The 8,401-nt window shown below is 44.1% G+C and overlaps 1 protein-coding gene across 3 annotated transcripts in view; it reads right to left on the bottom strand.

Annotated features, from left to right (window-relative positions):
* The window catches only part of LOC101753365, a 12,257-nt gene extending 5,085 nt beyond the window's left edge, over nucleotides 1-7,172 (bottom strand). For all 3 annotated transcript variants that reach the window (XR_002677037.1, XM_004961717.3, XM_004961718.3), the window contains exon 1: nucleotides 6,741-7,172. The gene's annotated coding sequence lies outside the window, so the exon portion shown is untranslated. The remainder of the gene's footprint in view (nucleotides 1-6,740) is intronic.
* Nucleotides 7,173-8,401: the final 1,229 nt, after the last annotated feature.

Genomic DNA, 8,401 nt, shown 5'->3' with positions numbered 1-8,401 from the left:
AAAAAACTTGTAAAATGCTCAATTTAGTGCAATAACTTGGCAAATTGGTACATCCGCAGTCCTAATATTATAACATGCAACATATTTGCTAATACTGAGTCACATTGTATTCGCGTCAGAAAAAGTTATTGAGCATTATTTATCTATTAATATTCGTGTCACAAAGGTAACGTATTCAACACCTTATGTTTTAGGAAATTAATATTATATCTTCGTATCAATTATCTTTTTATACGATAGTTTAATTTTGATTAGGAATATTTAATTTCATATTCAATATTGATAAGTTTACCCTCACTATTTTATATGTTTGATTATATGATTTTTGTTTAGCTAAAAATAATATGTTAATATATACTAATGATATCTTTAAGAAGTTTGGCATAAATATTTTTTAAAGCCTCGTGTACTTATTTAGAAAGTAAAAATGAGCAAAAGAACATAAACATACATGGTTCTTTACATTACTTTAGTCTTTCGGTAATGCCAATTGCATAATTCTAAAATTTGATTCAATTTTATCTAATGAATAAATAAATTATGTGCACAGTTGAGAAGCAACGAATTGATCACGTTCATTGACTTTTATTAACAAAAATTAAGAATTATCGATTGCAAGAAAATTTACATTTCCATGTACTTTGCTTAATATGTTGCTGTTGCAACGTTTGGACTGTAGGTTCACAAATTTGCCAAGTTATTGCACTAACTTAAGCATTTTATAAGTTGCTGGACTAATCTGCACCCACCTATCAAGTAATTGTACTAAATTGAGCATTTTACAAGTTGTTGAATCAATTTGCACACATCTAACAAGTTTGTTAGATGTTGTATGGTGGGTACAATTTACTTTTTTTTTAAGAGTAGTAATTACCATAGCATTATAAGTACATTATTAACTGCAACATTAAAATATTTTAATTATTTCTGGTATTTTCTCGGATGTGTAACAGGCTTACAGCATTGCTGAGCTCAATGTTGACACGAAAAAAAATTACTAAGATGCGACGTCTTGGTTTTGGTCACTCGATTTCTAAGTGCCAAGTAGGCTGGCAAATATTGACGTTTTTTCATGAGGGAATAGAACCAAGAATGGAAGTAAAAAGTTATAGAGATTGCTTTAAAAAGCCCCGGCATGTAATTTTCATAACATAAAAAAATAAAGAAGCATCCCCTTGCCGATTGATTTATTGCCCCTTATCATACGCTAGTGGGACAATGGATTTGCATATAGGGAGTTGAAATATTTTCGGTGGGCAAGAGCGGGTTTGCAAAATGAAAACTAGTACCTTGATTTGTTGTCCCAGAGCCAATAACTACTCTCTCCGTCTGTCAAAAGTAAAATTTCTCTCATTTTGATCAAATTTGTAGAAAAATACATCAACATCTATGAATATCAAATCAAATTCATTAAATCCACCATGAAATGTCTTGTTATTGCATATATTTGATATTATTAATATCAGGGGCGGAGCCAAACTGTTTTTGTGGTGTCCTAGGATACCAATAGGCTTTGATAATCTCTATAGAAATGAATGTTTATTTGTGGTAAATAGATAAGATGGTACTATGATGCCATAGAGGTGACACTAATGGCCCTTAAGCACGGATCCGCCATTGATTGATGTTAATACATTATTGTACAAGCTTGATCAAAATTGGAGAATTTTGGCTTTAGAAAAAACTAAAACGACATGCATTTTGTAAAGAATGGAGTAATATACACAAGGATGTGTATGTCAACTATCATTTTGGACACGATGGTCAAAATGTGTTTGGTCAACTTTATAGACAACTAATATACACAAAAGTCTTAATATTTTTATCATATAGGAAAGATATCCTTAGCTTGGCCATAACTATAGTTTCGAATGGCTGTATTTTCAATATATTTCAAAGAAAAAATAGAAAAAATAAGGGGTTATTGTGTTCTTGCTCCTGTTTTGAACCCCAAATATGATTTTACCCCTGTTTTCTTCCACCTTTTGTTTTTACCCCTATTTTTTGAAAATGAAGACTCAGTTTACCTCTACTCCGTGAACAACATGTAACGTAACGGTGTTAAAAAAGTTGAAAGAAGTACGCCCTACTTTTTTAAGAACCTGTTTAACTGCATATACCTAAGCAGCATTTCAATAGAAAATTTGCTAACAAAAATTTAAAAGACATTAGCTACGTTTTCGCCACTCTTGCTACACATGGCAAGCCACATCCTCCAGCTAGCGTGACCTGAGCATGCGAAATGACTTCTCTGCGCCGCTGTGTTCTTCTACCCCTTCTCTCCTTTTCTGTTGTTTCCATCCGTGGAGCCCCACCTGGAGGCTGGAGTTTGCCGCTGCGCGTCCTGTTGCAGAGGCTGCTGCGAAGTCACGGAGACGACGGCTTCACCGGGAATCAAAGTTGAAAGGTCGTATCCACATATGAATTCCAACTTGATGTTTTACAGGGCTGTTCGGATATCTGGGCACATCGGATATTCGGATGCTAATTAGGAAGACTAAACATGAACTAATTATAAAACTAATTGCAGAACCTCTAGACTAATTCACAAGACGAATCTATTAAACCTAATTAATACATCATTAGCAGATGGTTACTGTAGCACCACATTATCAAATCATGAACTAATTAGGCTTAATAGATTCGTCTCACGAATTAGACTCCATCTGTATAATTAGTTTTATAATTAGACTATATTTAATATTTCTAATTAGTATCTAAACATCCGACGTGACAGAACTAGCCCCTAGAGCGAAACACCTCCTACTTGCCATGAGTCATCGCCTTATCGGGTTGGGAAGGCAATCGGTCAATCAAGTCAAGCAAGCAAGCCAGCTAGCAAATCGCATCAGATCAGGAAGGTAGCAGGGCAAGTGAGCGAGTACTCATAGTCGAGCAAGGATGGAGCAGCAGGCTGCTCACCTCAAATCGACCACACAAACAGCAATCGGAAACAGAAGAACGACTCGACTGCATCGAAAGATCTGCCGACCAGATTGAAGCCCGTCTCCGGCTCCCGACCGCCTGCCCGGGACGCGTCCTCGCGCCGCCGGCTGAGTCGCGCGCGCCGCTTGCCTCCGCCGGCACGCGCGCTCCCCGCGCCTCGCCCGACAGCCCGCCGCCGCCGCTGCACCCAGCCGCCCGCCGCCCGCAAGAGTTGAGAGAGAGAGGACCCCGAGAGAGACCATAAATAAGGGGTAACTTTGTCTTTTCGCAGGCCTTTTGTTATTTTTAAATTGCTTTAAGGGTAAACGGATCTTCGTTTTTGAAAAGTAGGGGTAAAAATATGAAGCGGAAGAAAACGGGGTAAAATCACAATTGAGGTTTAAAATAGGAGCAAGAATGCAATAGCTCAAAAAAATAATGTGCAATAGCTCAAAAAATAATGATCAATGACATGGGTTTGGAGACCGTATCCAAAACATCAATCAATCTATACTATAAAGATTAAAACCTTTCTCACCCAAATCGGAGCCACCATACCACTCACGTCAGACCCACATGTCATGTATTTGAAAGAGAGGATCCGTAAAAATTGTGAGTTAAAAAATATTTATGCCAAAAATATAATTCTTTTCTCACCATGTGCGATCCTACCCGTATGTTGTACCCGCTGCATCCAAAATCGACGTCAAAGCTCTTGGCCGTGCTCCCCCGCTTCGCCCGCAACCCCCCCCCCCCCGATCGCCGCAGCGTCCGCGCTCCCCCACCCGCCGAACGGCCCTCGGCCTCCCCCACAACCGATTGAGCCCGACCACGCCGTGCTCCGTGCCCTAGGTCGTGGGATCTCGGGGAGCAAAGCGCCGCCGCCTCCGAGAACAGGGACCGTCTTTTTCGAGAATACGCAGGAGAGCTGCGTATCTTTGCATTGAGAAGATAAAACGATCGAAAACGTTAGAGTACAACACGAGCCAACCGGGCGCACGCACACGGAAAACAAACTGTGAAGGTTTAAATTAGAAAAAAAACTTGAGCGAATAGCAGGAAGGAAACTGTAAGAAGAACAGTTCTAAGCGTCTAGCAGGCGTGCTGCCCCCGGCCACCCAAGTAGTGCCAGGTGCTTTGCTCCAGCGCCGCACCACAAATGTGCTTGCTCACTGATTTCACAGGCCAGCTGCCCATGGAGCTTTGCCGGCGACCTGTTAAAGACCCTGCTGTTAGGCTCCTTCCAAATGCTTCACGAGATCAACATAAAAACCAAGTCGATTCCTCTCTTCTTTAGAGAATCCACAGCACTCCTCATGTGAAGCCAGAAGTCGGTGATGCTGAAATCCTGCGAGGGAGGCTGATTCAGTAAGTTCAGGACTGAAGCAATTGCTTGCCAGAACTGCATTGTGAATGAGCATTGCGCGAATATGTGATTTGAAGTCTCAGGTTCTTGTTCACACAGAGCACAGGCAGCATGCTCCTGCAGTCCCCGTCGATGTCTCTGTTCAGCCGTCCATAGGCGGTCCTTTAACTGCTAACCACATAAAGAACTTCACTTTCAGAGGCGCCCACGCTCTCCAAATGAATTTGTGTGCAGCAAACTTGACAGCTCCTTGGAAGAAGGCCCTGTAGGCTGATCTAGCCGTGTAGTTGCCGGATGGAATCCATCTCCAGGACACGATGTCCTCGACCCCAGGTGCTAGCTGAATTCCATTCAGGGCATGCCAAAGGTGGACATATTCAGTAAGCGCCTGCACTGTAGCGAATCCGACAACGTCCTTTATCCATTGCTTTTGGTGTAGAGCTTCAGCCACGGTGCGCCGTCTTCTGATCCTTGGCCTTATGAGATTGCAGAGATGTGGTGCCAAGGTACAAGGAGAGGAATCACCATACCATCTATCTGACCAAAATAAAGCCAGATTCCCATCTCCCAAATGAACTTCAATGGAGGCATGAAACATCTGTTGGAGCACTTGGTCATGCTGAAAATCCAACTGCATACGTCTCCATGGTCTGTTATGATCTGTCTTTTGCAACCAGAGCCACCTGAGTCTGAAAGCAAAGGAGGCTAGACAAAGATCAGCAATTCCCAGACCCCCAAAGTCAGTTGGTCTGCAGGCTGTAGTCCAAGCAACTAGACAGTGGCCACCTCGAGCTTCCTGCTTGCCTTCCCAAAGAAATCCTCTTCTGCGCTTGTCAATTTCCTTGAACACCCAATCTGGGATCTTCAAGGAAATCAAGGTGTGTATGCAGATGGAGCTCATCACAACTTTGACAGTAGTTAACCTGCCAGCCCGATTCATCAATGGTGCTCTCCAAGTTGGAATGCTAGCAGGTACCTTGTCTAAAGGGGTTGCAGGTGTGATTTTTTCAGCCGGCCAACTGTCAATGGCAAACCCAAGTACTGAATTGGAAATTCAGAAATCCTAGCTGGCAGGATGTGGCTGACCCTGTTTAGTTGATCTTCAGAACAAGCAATTGGGGCAATCAAGCTTTTCTGCAGGTTAGTGTGCAAGCCAGTAGCAGCCCCAAAGAACTGCAATATCTCCCTGACAGTGACCATATCTTGCACTTGAGGAGCTACAAACAAAACCACATCATCTGCATATATTGAGCATTGGTGGTGAATCGCTTGGTCAGGTGGTGTTGTCAACACTCCTCGCTGCACTGCTGTTCTGAAGAGCCTGTGCAGCACTTCCATGAGCATTATGAATAGCATTGGGGAAAGGGGATCCCCTTGCCTCAAACCCCTGGAGTTATGAATCAGCTGCCCAGGATTTCCATTCAGTAGCACTCTTGTAGAGGCTGTTGAGACCAATGCAGCTATCCAATCCCTCCACTTACTGCCAAAGCCAAGTGCTTGCAAAAAGAACAGGGACCGTCGCGCGATGGTGGAGACAGTCGATGAGAGGCTCTACCAGCGCCAGGGCGCGGCCTCCTTCGTCGCGGCCAACAGGACGCTACTCGCCGCCGAGTGGGTCGTAGTATTCGTGCTAATGTTCCTGTGGCAGAGCGCCTCGATATCCACAGCAGCGTCGGCATCGGCGGCAGCGAGGGTGTGTTCGTCAGCCTCTTGTCGGCACTACTCCCGCCATCGCGCCCCGTGCCGTGGCTTCACCTGACCTACCCACAAGAAGTAAGCGTCTCAATTTTCTGATGACCCAGCGCTGGCCTGTTGCCGAATTTTGGGCTATGCAGCACGGATACGGATACGGGTATCGGTATCGGAAGGATACGGATACGCGGATACGGCAATTTCTTAAACAACCCGATACGCGGATACGTTTTAACTATTTTTTTAATAAATAAATAAAAATGCATATTAAATTGCAAAATAGATGTTCAAATTCAGCATAGAGACATTTAAGGTCTATTACACTGAGAATAACATGATAGCAGGTTCTAATTTAGGAGAGGATGGGAGCCTGGGACTGCAATCAATCAATATAAACTCATATCCAGATTCTGGAGATTGGCCAATTATCATCACGTTACCTCCTACTTCCAATCTATATGGTACTATTCTCCAAGCAATTGTATTTGAACCAGTTAAGTATTGAAAAGAAAGGATAATCAACAACTGTGCAATAGCCAACATTATAAAGATCACACTGCCCCTGAACTTAATCCACCATCCATGCTTGCATGGGCCCTTATTCTGTAGACTATGGATTATACTTCCAAATTGCCTGGATACACTACACAGAAAATGTAAATCTCTATGCACTTTACGGATGCTATGCTACCACTACTGGGAGGAACTCACGGTTCACGGGAGGCCTGCACTACCACTATCAGAGGAAGTCACGCACCTGAACAGGGGCTGGGGCTCCTTACGCCGGAGGCCGACGGGAGTAATCACGGGCGGACGGAGGGCGACGGGAGGCAGCCTGCGGCCGGCCGGAGGCGGCCTCGCGGCCCGTGGCCGCGGGAGGCGGACGGAGGCTGGCAGGAGGCGGCCTCACGGACGGCGGCCAGCGGACGGCGGCCGACGAGAGGCGGAGGCGCTGCGTCAGCCGTCAGGTCGAGCGGGAGAATGCGGCGATGCGCTGCGTGAGGCGGCTGCGCGTGGGAGAGCCGACGCCCGACGGGTCACGGGAGTAGGGCAGGAGGTGGGATGTGCTGTGATGTTGGGCCGGCTGGGCCGAATCCAGGCGCGGAAACGTTTCCGATCCGAAGTTTTCGGCCCATTTAATCGGGGATACGTGGATACGCCACGGATATGTATCCGGGGCGTATCCGTATCGGATACGTATCCGATACGGGATACGGTCCCTAGGTGGAGTATCCGTGTTTCGTAGATTTTGGGTTCTGACGTCAATGTGTCTGTTCTTCAGTGAGCGATAAGAAGTTAAGAACGGTTCGACTTTAGAGTTCAGCAAAAGCATAGCTTTGTAATGGCTTGCAATTCGTGCGGAGCCGTTCCGCACCAGTGAAATGGAATTTGATATACCTGTAAGACTGTAACTGTTAGTGATTGTTATTGTCACCATAGCTTCTGTTATGGAACCAACTTCGATACTTAATTACTGGAACTGAACCATTGTAATTTCATGGCTATTGCACATCTTCGATTGAGAATGATAGCAGGATACGAGAGTTTAGATAAAAATACCATACTTTCCCGTACAGAAGAAGTTCAGAATGACTCTGCCATGCTCAATGCTCGTAGCTTTGCAGTTTCTGAAGCCCCACTGCTGATCATGTGCATGTCAAGTAATGTGAGTAAAATTTTGACGACAGGGAGGCCTCGTACCCCCATGTTGCAGCTTCATGTTCATAAATTGAACCTCCCTCTGAGATCCTTGGCATTCCGGTAAGGAAATCTCGTTTTTTCTATGAGGTTTAGCTGTGGAATTAGAGAATAAATTGGACAGATCTTCAAGTGAATTTTGTAAGGTTCAATAGTTAATAAGTATAGTACTACTTTCATGTTGTGCGAATGTTGAGTGGCCATTGGTTACGACTATTTAAAAATAACTGATGAATCAAGCAATCGCTTCGGTGCCAGTTTTGGTAATATTTCTCATACCCTTGGCCCTTTCCTCTTGTGATCTGATTGCTATAAAACATCACAGCAACCTCGAGCATATCCATGACCCTTGGGTACAAGCTCCTCCCTCCCTCCAGATATCCTGCTATCAAGATGACCAGAGATATCATTTCTTGCAAATGAAGAGCAATGATGAGGTGTGCCTTTGTCTTTGTTCCTAATTTTTTTTAAAAATGTATAGAGAAGCCTACCCCTTTACTGTAATTGATCCACTTATGTCCGTCGTCTTTGTACATTTGCAGGTTTCTTATGTGACACCCACACATTAACAAATACACGTGCACACCACAAATGCCATGGAGTAAAAATCAGTTTACCTCCAAGTTTAAACTGAGGTAGGAAGCTATTACTTACTTAATCCTACCAGTTTAGTGAACTGGTTCTCCTTTGAGGCCCTACTGTGCCTTTACATATTGATTT

Source organism: Setaria italica, chromosome III, assembly GCF_000263155.2.
Source record: "Setaria italica strain Yugu1 chromosome III, Setaria_italica_v2.0, whole genome shotgun sequence".
In the NCBI taxonomy this organism is placed as follows: Eukaryota; Viridiplantae; Streptophyta; class Magnoliopsida; order Poales; family Poaceae; genus Setaria; species Setaria italica.
This window is presented reverse-complemented; position numbering and strand designations above follow the sequence as displayed.